Source organism: Camellia sinensis, chromosome 12, assembly GCF_055761805.1.
Source record: "Camellia sinensis isolate YWXY chromosome 12, ASM5576180v1, whole genome shotgun sequence".
In the NCBI taxonomy this organism is placed as follows: Eukaryota; Viridiplantae; Streptophyta; class Magnoliopsida; order Ericales; family Theaceae; genus Camellia; species Camellia sinensis.
Window position 1 is genome coordinate 12,921,582 of NC_138972.1, and position 12,817 is coordinate 12,934,398.

The following is a 12,817-nucleotide window of genomic DNA, read 5'->3' on the forward strand; positions in this document are numbered from 1 at the left end:
ATACGGCGTTTACATACCATTTCTTGCGCATTACGGTTCGAAAACTCGAACACCTATACGGATTGTCCTGCACAGTGGCAGATATGTAAATACGGGGTTTCCGTACCATTTCTTGCGCATTACGGTTCGAACACTCGAACACCTATACGGATTCTCCTGCACAGTGGCAGATATGTAAATACGGGGTTTACATACCATTTCTTGCGCATTACGGTTCGAACACTCGAACACCTATACGGATTCTCCTGCACAGTGGCAGATATGTAAATACGGGGTTTCCGTACCATTTCTTGCGCATTACGGTTCGAACACTCGAACACCTATACGGATTCTCCTGCACAGTGGCAGATAAGTAAATACGGGGTTTACATACCATTTCTTGCGCATTACGGTTCGAAAACTCGAACACCTATACGGATTCTCCTGCACAGTGGCAGATATGTAAATACGGGGTTTCCGTACCATTTCTTGCGCATTACGGTTCGAACACTTGAACACCTATACGGATTCTCCTGCACAGTGGCAGATATGTAAATACGGGGTTTACATACCATTTCTTGCGCATTACGGTTCGAACACTCGAACACCTATACGGATTCTCCTGCACAGTGGCAGATATGTAAATACGGGGTTTCCGTACCATTTCTTGCGCATTACGGTTCGAACACTCGAACACCTATACGAATTTTCCTGCACAGTGGAAGATATGTAAATACGGGGTTTACATACCATTTCTTGCGCATTACGGTTCGAACACTCGAACACCTATACGGATTCTCCTGCACAGTGGCAGATATGTAAATACGGTGTTTCCGTACCACTTCTTGCGCATTACGGTTCGAACACTCGAACACTTATACGGATTCTCCTGTACAGTGGCAGATATGTAAATACGGGGTTTACATACCATTTCTTGCGCATTACGGTTCGAACACTCGAACACCTATACGGATTCTCCTGCACAGTGGCAGATATGTAAATTCGGGGTTTCGGGACCATTTTTTGCGCATTACGGTTCGAACACTCGAACACCTATACGGATTCTCCTGCACAGTGGCAGATATGTAAATACGGTGTTTCCGTACCATTTCTTGCGCATTACGGTTCGAACACTCGAACACTTATACGAATTCTCCTGCAAAGTGGCAGATATGTAAATACGGGGTTTACATACCATTTCTTGTGCATTACGGTTCGAACACTCGAACACCTATACGGATTGTCCTGCACAGTGGCAGATATGTAAATACGGGGTTTCGGTACCATTTCTTGCGCATTACGGTTCGAACACTCGAACACCTATACGGATTCTCCTGCACAGTGGCAGATATGTAAATACGGGGTTTACATACCATTTCTTGTGCATTACGGTTCGAACACTCGAACACCTATACGGATTCTCCTGCACAGTGGCAGATATGTAAATACGGGGTTTCCGTACCATTTCTTGCGCATTACGGTTCGAACACTCGAACACCTATACGGATTCTCCTGCACAGTGGCAGATATGTAAATACGGGGTTTACATACCATTTCTTGCGGATTACGGTTCGAAAACTCGAACACCTATACGGATTCTCCTGCACAGTGGCAGATATGTAAATACGGGGTTTCCGTACCATTTCTTGCGCATTACGGTTCGAACACTCGAACACCTATACGGATTCTCCTGCACAGTGGCAGATATGTAAATACGGGGTTTACATACCATTTCTTGCGCATTACGGTTCGAACACTAGAACACCTATACGGATTCTCCTCCACAGTGGCAGATATGTAAATACGGGGTTTCCGTACCATTTCTTGCGCATTACGGTTCGAACACTCGAACACCTATACGAATTCTCCTGCACAGTGGAAGATATGTAAATACGGGGTTTACATACCATTTCTTGCGCATTACGGTTCGAACACTCGAACACCTATACGGATTCTCCTGCACAGTGGCAGATATGTAAATACGGTGTTTCCGTACCATTTCTTGCGCATTACGGTTCGAACACTCGAACACTTATACGGATTCTCCTGTACAGTGGCAGATATGTAAATACGGGGTTTACATACCATTTCTTGCGCCTTACGGTTCGAACACTCGAACACCTATACGGATTCTCCTGCACAGTGGCAGATATGTAAATTCGGGGTTTCGGGACCATTTTTTGCACATTACGGTTCGAACACTCGAACACCTATACGGATTCTCCTGCACAGTGGCAGATATGTAAATACGGTGTTTCCGTACCATTTCTTGCGCATTACGGTTCGAACACTCGAACACTTATACGAATTCTCCTGCACAGTGGCAGATATGTAAATACGGGGTTTACATACCATTTCTTGTGCATTACGGTTCGAACACTCGAACACCTATGAGGATTCTCCTGCACAGTGGCAGATATGTAAATACGGGGTTTCGGTACCATTTCTTGCGCATTACGGTTCGAACACTCGAACACCTATACGGATTCTCCTGCACAGTGGCAGATATGTAAATACGGGGTTTACATACCATTTCTTGCGCATTACGGTTCGAACACTCGAACACCTATACGGATTCTCTTGCACAGTGGCAGATATGTAAATACGGGGTTTCCGTACCATTTCTTGCGCATTACGGTTCGAACACTCGAACACCTATACGGATTCTCCTGCACAGTGGCAGATATGTAAATACGGGGTTTACATACCATTTCTTGCGCATTACGGTTCGAAAACTCGAACACCTATACGGATTCTCCTGCACAGTGGCAGATATGTAAATACGGGGTTTCCGTACCATTTCTTGCGCATTACGGTTCGAACACTTGAACACCTATACGGATTCTCCTGCACAGTGGCAGATATGTAAATACGGGGTTTACATACCATTTCTTGCGCATTACGGTTCGAACACTCGAACACCTATACGGATTCTCCTGCACAGTGGCAGATATGTAAATACGGGGTTTCCGTACCATTTCTTGCGCATTACGGTTCGAACACTCGAACACCTATACGAATTTTCCTGCACAGTGGAAGATATGTAAATACGGGGTTTACATACCATTTCTTGCGCATTACGGTTCGAACACTCGAACACCTATACGGATTCTCCTGCACAGTGGCAGATATGTAAATACGGTGTTTCCGTACCATTTCTTGCGCATTACGGTTCGAACACTCGAACACTTATACGGATTCTCCTGTACAGTGGCAGATATGTAAATACGGGGTTTACATACCATTTCTTCCGCATTACGGTTCGAACACTCGAACACCTATACGGATTCTCCTGCACAGTGGCAGATATGTAAATTCGGGGTTTCGGGACCATTTTTTGCACATTACGGTTCGAACACTCGAACAACTATACGGATTCTCCTGCACAGTGGCAGATATGTAAATACGGTGTTTCCGTACCATTTCTTGCGCATTACGGTTCGAACACTCGAACACTTATACGAATTCTCCTGCACAGTGGCAGATATGTAAATACGGGGTTTACATACCATTTCTTGTGCATTACGGTTCGAACACTCGAACACCTATACGGATTCTCCTGCACAGTGGCAGATATGTAAATACGGGGTTTCGGTACCATTTCTTGCGCATTACGGTTCGAACACTCGAACACCTATACGGATTCTCCTGCACAGTGGCAGATATGTAAATACGGGGTTTCCGTACCATTTCTTGCGCATTACGGTTCGAACACTTGAACACCTATACGGATTCTCCTGCACAGTGGCAGATATGTAAATACGGGGTTTACATACCATTTCTTGTGCATTACGGTTCGAACACTCGAACACCTATACGGATTCTCCTGCACAGTGGCAGATATGTAAATACGGGGTTTCCGTACCATTTCTTGCGCATTACGGTTCGAACACTCGAACACCTATACGGATTCTCCTGCACAGTGGCAGATATGTAAATACGGGGTTTACATACCATTTCTTGCGGATTACGGTTCGAAAACTCGAACACCTATACGGATTCTCCTGCACAGTGGCAGATATGTAAATACGGGGTTTCCGTACCATTTCTTGCGCATTACGGTTCGAACACTCGAACACCTATACGGATTCTCCTGCACAGTGGCAGATATGTAAATACGGGGTTTACATACCATTTCTTGCGCATTACGGTTCGAACACTAGAACACCTATACGGATTCTCCTGCACAGTGGCAGATATGTAAATACGGGGTTTCCGTACCATTTCTTGCGCATTACGGTTCGAACACTCGAACACCTATACGAATTCTCCTGCACAGTGGAAGATATGTAAATACGGGGTTTACATACCATTTCTTGCGCATTACGGTTCGAACACTCGAACACCTATACGGATTCTCCTGCACAGTGGCAGATATGTAAATACGGTGTTTCCGTACCATTTCTTGCGCATTACGGTTCGAACACTCGAACACTTATACGGATTCTCCTGTACAGTGGCAGATATGTAAATACGGGGTTTACATACCATTTCTTGCGCCTTACGGTTCGAACACTCGAACACCTATACGGATTCTCCTGCACAGTGGCAGATATGTAAATTCGGGGTTTCGGGACCATTTTTTGCACATTACGGTTCGAACACTCGAACACCTATACGGATTCTCCTGCACAGTGGCAGATATGTAAATACGGTGTTTCCGTACCATTTCTTGCGCATTACGGTTCGAACACTCGAACACTTATACGAATTCTCCTGCACAGTGGCAGATATGTAAATACGGGGTTTACATACCATTTCTTGTGCATTACGGTTCGAACACTCGAACACCTATGAGGATTCTCCTGCACAGTGGCAGATATGTAAATACGGGGTTTCGGTACCATTTCTTGCGCATTACGGTTCGAACACTCGAACACCTATACGGATTCTCCTGCACAGTGGCAGATATGTAAATACGGGGTTTACATACCATTTCTTGCGCATTACGGTTCGAACACTCGAACACCTATACGGATTCTCTTGCACAGTGGCAGATATGTAAATACGGGGTTTCCGTACCATTTCTTGCGCATTACGGTTCGAACACTCGAACACCTATACGGATTCTCCTGCACAGTGGCAGATATGTAAATACGGGGTTTACATACCATTTCTTGCGCATTACGGTTCGAAAACTCGAACACCTATACGGATTCTCCTGCACAGTGGCAGATATGTAAATACGGGGTTTCCGTACCATTTCTTGCGCATTACGGTTCGAACACTTGAACACCTATACGGATTCTCCTGCACAGTGGCAGATATGTAAATACGGGGTTTACATACCATTTCTTGCGCATTACGGTTCGAACACTCGAACACCTATACGGATTCTCCTGCACAGTGGCAGATATGTAAATACGGGGTTTCCGTACCATTTCTTGCGCATTACGGTTCGAACACTCGAACACCTATACGAATTTTCCTGCACAGTGGAAGATATGTAAATACGGGGTTTACATACCATTTCTTGCGCATTACGGTTCGAACACTCGAACACCTATACGGATTCTCCTGCACAGTGGCAGATATGTAAATACGGTGTTTCCGTACCATTTCTTGCGCATTACGGTTCGAACACTCGAACACTTATACGGATTCTCCTGTACAGTGGCAGATATGTAAATACGGGGTTTACATACCATTTCTTCCGCATTACGGTTCGAACACTCGAACACCTATACGGATTCTCCTGCACAGTGGCAGATATGTAAATTCGGGGTTTCGGGACCATTTTTTGCACATTACGGTTCGAACACTCGAACACCTATACGGATTCTCCTGCACAGTGGCAGATATGTAAATACGGTGTTTCCGTACCATTTCTTGCGCATTACGGTTCGAACACTCGAACACTTATACGAATTCTCCTGCACAGTGGCAGATATGTAAATACGGGGTTTACATACCATTTCTTGTGCATTACGGTTCGAACACTCGAACACCTATACGGATTCTCCTGCACAGTGGCAGATATGTAAATACGGGGTTTCGGTACCATTTCTTGCGCATTACGGTTCGAACACTCGAACACCTATACGGATTCTCCTGCACAGTGGCAGATATGTAAATACGGGGTTTCCGTACCATTTCTTGCGCATTACGGTTCGAACACTTGAACACCTATACGGATTCTCCTGCACAGTGGCAGATATGTAAATACGGGGTTTACATACCATTTCTTGTGCATTACGGTTCGAACACTCGAACACCTATACGGATTCTCCTGCACAGTGGCAGATATGTAAATACGGGGTTTCCGTACCATTTCTTGCGCATTACGGTTCGAACACTCGAACACCTATACGGATTCTCCTGCACAGTGGCAGATATGTAAATACGGGGTTTACATACCATTTCTTGCGGATTACGGTTCGAAAACTCGAACACCTATACGGATTCTCCTGCACAGTGGCAGATATGTAAATACGGGGTTTCCGTACCATTTCTTGCGCATTACGGTTCGAACACTCGAACACCAATACGGATTCTCCTGCACAGTGGCAGATATGTAAATACGGGGTTTCCGTACCATTTCTTGCGCATTACGGTTCGAACACTCGAACACCTATACGAATTTTCCTGCACAGTGGAAGATATGTAAATACGGGGTTTACATACCATTTCTTGCGCATTACGGTTCGAACACTCGAACACCTATACGGATTCTCCTGCACAGTGGCAGATATGTAAATACGGTGTTTCCGTACCATTTCTTGCGCATTACGGTTCGAACACTCGAACACTTATACGGATTCTCCTGTACAGTGGCAGATATGTAAATACGGGGTTTACATACCATTTCTTCCGCATTACGGTTCGAACACTCGAACACCTATACGGATTCTCCTGCACAGTGGCAGATATGTAAATTCGGGGTTTCGGGACCATTTTTTGCACATTACGGTTCGAACACTCGAACACCTATACGGATTCTCCTGCACAGTGGCAGATATGTAAATACGGTGTTTCCGTACCATTTCTTGCGCATTACGGTTCGAACACTCGAACACTTATACGAATTCTCCTGCACAGTGGCAGATATGTAAATACGGGGTTTACATACCATTTCTTGTGCATTACGGTTCGAACACTCGAACACCTATACGGATTCTCCTGCACAGTGGCAGATATGTAAATACGGGGTTTCGGTACCATTTCTTGCGCATTACGGTTCGAACACTCGAACACCTATACGGATTCTCCTGCACAGTGGCAGATATGTAAATACGGGGTTTCCGTACCATTTCTTGCGCATTACGGTTCGAACACTTGAACACCTATACGGATTCTCCTGCACAGTGGCAGATATGTAAATACGGGGTTTACATACCATTTCTTGTGCATTACGGTTCGAACACTCGAACACCTATACGGATTCTCCTGCACAGTGGCAGATATGTAAATACGGGGTTTCCGTACCATTTCTTGCGCATTACGGTTCGAACACTCGAACACCTATACGGATTCTCCTGCACAGTGGCAGATATGTAAATACGGGGTTTACATACCATTTCTTGCGGATTACGGTTCGAAAACTCGAACACCTATACGGATTCTCCTGCACAGTGGCAGATATGTAAATACGGGGTTTCCGTACCATTTCTTGCGCATTACGGTTCGAACACTCGAACACCAATACGGATTCTCCTGCACAGTGGCAGATATGTAAATACGGGGTTTACATACCATTTCTTGCGCATTACGGTTCGAACACTAGAACACCTATACGGATTCTCCTGCACAGTGGCAGATATGTAAATACGGGGTTTCCGTACCATTTCTTGCGCATTACGGTTCGAACACTCGAACACCTATACGAATTCTCCTGCACAGTGGAAGATATGTAAATACGGGGTTTACATACCATTTCTTGCGCATTACGGTTCGAACACTCGAACACCTATACGGATTCTCCTGCACAGTGGCAGATATGTAAATACGGTGTTTCCGTACCATTTCTTGCGCGTTACGGTTCGAACACTCGAACACTTATACGGATTCTCCTGTACAGTGGCAGATATGTAAATACGGGGTTTACATACCATTTCTTGCGCCTTACGGTTCGAACACTCGAACACCTATACGGATTCTCCTGCACAGTGGCAGATATGTAAATTCGGGGTTTCGGGACCATTTTTTGCACATTACGGTTCGAACACTCGAACACCTATACGGATTCTCCTGCACAGTGGCAGATATGTAAATACGGTGTTTCCGTACCATTTCTTGCGCATTACGGTTCGAACACTCGAACACTTATACGAATTCTCCTGCACAGTGGCAGATATGTAAATACGGGGTTTACATACCATTTCTTGTGCATTACGGTTCGAACACTCGAACACCTGTGAGGATTCTCCTGCACAGTGGCAGATATGTAAATACGGGGTTTCGGTACCATTTCTTGCGCATTACGGTTCGAACACTCGAACACCTATATGGATTCTCCTGCACAGTGGCAGATATGTAAATACGGGGTTTACATACCATTTCTTGCGCATTACGGTTCGAACACTCGAACACCTATACGGATTCTCTTGCACAGTGGCAGATATGTAAATACGGGGTTTCCGTACCATTTCTTGCGCATTACGGTTCGAACACTCGAACACCTATACGGATTCTCCTGCACAGTGGCAGATATGTAAATACGGGGTTTACATACCATTTCTTGCGCATTACGGTTCGAAAACTCGAACACCTATACGGATTCTCCTGCACAGTGGCAGATATGTAAATACGGGGTTTCCGTACCATTTCTTGCGCATTACGGTTCGAACACTTGAACACCTATACGGATTCTCCTGCACAGTGGCAGATATGTAAATACGGGGTTTACATACCATTTCTTGCGCATTACGGTTCGAACACTCGAACACCTATACGGATTCTCCTGCACAGTGGCAGATATGTAAATACGGGGTTTCCGTACCATTTCTTGCGCATTACGGTTCGAACACTCGAACACCTATACGAATTTTCCTGCACAGTGGAAGATATGTAAATACGGGGTTTACATACCATTTCTTGCGCATTACGGTTCGAACACTCGAACACCTATACGGATTCTCCTGCACAGTGGCAGATATGTAAATACGGTGTTTCCGTACCATTTCTTGCGCATTACGGTTCGAACACTCGAACACTTATACGGATTCTCCTGTACAGTGGCAGATATGTAAATACGGGGTTTACATACCATTTCTTCCGCATTACGGTTCGAACACTCGAACACCTATACGGATTCTCCTGCACAGTGGCAGATATGTAAATTCGGGGTTTCGGGACCATTTTTTGCACATTACGGTTCGAACACTCGAACACCTATACGGATTCTCCTGCACAGTGGCAGATATGTAAATACGGTGTTTCCGTACCATTTCTTGCGCATTACGGTTCGAACACTCGAACACTTATACGAATTCTCCTGCACAGTGGCAGATATGTAAATACGGGGTTTACATACCATTTCTTGTGCATTACGGTTCGAACACTCGAACACCTATACGGATTCTCCTGCACAGTGGCAGATATGTAAATACGGGGTTTCGGTACCATTTCTTGCGCATTACGGTTCGAACACTCGAACACCTATACGGATTCTCCTACACAGTGGCAGATATATAAATACGGGGTTTACATACCATTTCTTGCGCATTACGGTTCGAACACTCGAACACCTATACGGATTCTCTTGCACAGTGGCAGATATGTAAATACGGGGTTTCCGTACCATTTCTTGCGCATTACGGTTCGAACACTCGAACACCTATACGGATTCTCCTGCACAGTGGCAGATATGTAACTACGGCGTTTACATACCATTTCTTGCGCATTACGGTTCGAAAACTCGAACACCTATACGGATTGTCCTGCACAGTGGCAGATATGTAAATACGGGGTTTCCGTACCATTTCTTGCGCATTACGGTTCGAACACTCGAACACCTATACGGATTCTCCTGCACAGTGGCAGATATGTAAATACGGGGTTTACATACCATTTCTTGCGCATTACGGTTCGAACACTCGAACACCTATACGGATTCTCCTGCACAGTGGCAGATATGTAAATACGGGGTTTCCGTACCATTTCTTGCGCATTACGGTTCGAACACTCGAACACCTATACGGATTCTCCTGCACAGTGGCAGATATGTAAATACGGGGTTTACATACCATTTCTTGCGCATTACGGTTCGAAAACTCGAACACCTATACGGATTCTCCTGCACAGTGGCAGATATGTAAATACGGGGTTTCCGTACCATTTCTTGCGCATTACGGTTCGAACACTTGAACACCTATACGGATTCTCCTGCACAGTGGCAGATATGTAAATACGGGGTTTACATACCATTTCTTGCGCATTACGGTTCGAACACTCGAACACCTATACGGATTATCCTGCACAGTGGCAGATATGTAAATACGGGGTTTCCGTACCATTTCTTGCGCATTACGGTTCGAACACTCGAACACCTATACGAATTTTCCTGCACAGTGGAAGATATGTAAATACGGGGTTTACATACCATTTCTTGCGCATTACGGTTCGAACACTCGAACACCTATACGGATTCTCCTGCACAGTGGCAGATATGTAAATACGGTGTTTCCGTACCATTTCTTGCGCATTACGGTTCGAACACTCGAACACTTATACGGATTCCCCTGTACAGTGGCAGATATGTAAATACGGGGTTTACATACCATTTCTTGCGCATTACGGTTCGAACACTCGAACACCTATACGGATTCTCCTGCACAGTGGCAGATATGTAAATTCGGGGTTTCGGGACCATTTTTTGCGCATTACGGTTCGAACACTCGAACACCTATACGGATTCTCCTGCACAGTGGCAGATATGTAAATACGGTGTTTCCGTACCATTTCTTGCGCATTACGGTTCGAACACTCGAACACTTATACGAATTCTCCTGCAAAGTGGCAGATATGTAAATACGGGGTTTACATACCATTTCTTGTGCATTACGGTTCGAACACTCGAACACCTATACGGATTGTCCTGCACAGTGGCAGATATGTAAATACGGGGTTTCGGTACCATTTCTTGCGCATTACGGATCGAACACTCGAACACCTATACGGATTCTCCTGCACAGTGGCAGATATGTAAATACGGGGTTTACATACCATTTCTTGTGCATTACGGTTCGAACACTCGAACACCTATACGGATTCTCCTGCACAGTGGCAGATATGTAAATACGGGGTTTCCGTACCATTTCTTGCGCATTACGGTTCGAACACTCGAACACCTATACGGATTCTCCTGCACAGTGGCAGATATGTAAATACGGGGTTTACATACCATTTCTTGCGCATTACGGTTCGAAAACTCGAACACCTATACGGATTCTCCTGCACAGTGGCAGATATGTAAATACGGGGTTTTCGTACCATTTCTTGCGCATTACGGTTCGAACACTCGAACACCTATACGGATTCTCCTGCACAGTGGCAGATATGTAAATACGGGGTTTACATACCATTTCTTGCGCATTACGGTTCGAACACTAGAACACCTATACGGATTCTCCTGCACAGTGGCAGATATGTAAATACGGGGTTTCCGTACCATTTCTTGCGCATTACGGTTCGAACACTCGAACACCTATACGAATTCTCCTGCACAGTGGAAGATATGTAAATACGGGGTTTACATACCATTTCTTGCGCATTACGGTTCGAACACTCGAACACCTATACGGATTCTCCTGCACAGTGGCAGATATGTAAATACGGTGTTTCCGTACCATTTCTTGCGCATTACGGTTCGAACACTCGAACACTTATACGGATTCTCCTGTACAGTGGCAGATATGTAAATACGGGGTTTACATACCATTTCTTGCGCCTTACGGTTCGAACACTCGAACACCTATACGGATTCTCCTGCACAGTGGCAGATATGTAAATTCGGGGTTTCGGGACCATTTTTTGCACATTACGGTTCGAACACTCGAACACCTATACGGATTCTCCTGCACAGTGGCAGATATGTAAATACGGTGTTTCCGTACCATTTCTTGCGCATTACGGTTCGAACACTCGAACACTTATACGAATTCTCCTGCACAGTGGCAGATATGTAAATACGGGGTTTACATACCATTTCTTGTGCATTACGGTTCGAACACTCGAACACCTATGAGGATTCTCCTGCACAGTGGCAGATATGTAAATACGGGGTTTCGGTACCATTTCTTGCGCATTACGGTTCGAACACTCGAACACCTATACGGATTCTCCTGCACAGTGGCAGATATGTAAATACGGGGTTTACATACCATTTCTTGCGCATTACGGTTCGAACACTCGAACACCTATACGGATTCTCCTGCACAGTGGCAGATATGTAAATACGGGGTTTCCGTACCATTTCTTGCGCATTACGGTTCGAACACTCGAACACCTATACGGATTCTCCTGCACAGTGGCAGATATGTAAATACGGGGTTTACATACCATTTCTTGCGCATTACGGTTCGAACACTCGAACACCTATACGGATTCTCCTGCACAGTGGCAGATATGTAAATACGGGGTTTCCGTACCATTTCTTGCGCATTACGGTTCGAACACTCGAACACCTATACGGATTCTCCTGCACAGTGGCAGATATGTAAATACGGGGTTTACATACCATTTCTTGCGCATTACGGTTCGAAAACTCGAACACCTATACGGATTCTCCTGCACAGTGGCAGATATGTAAATACGGGGTTTCCGTACCATTTCTTGCGCATTACGGTTCGAACACTTGAACACCTATACGGATTCTCCTGCACAGTGGCAGATATGTAAA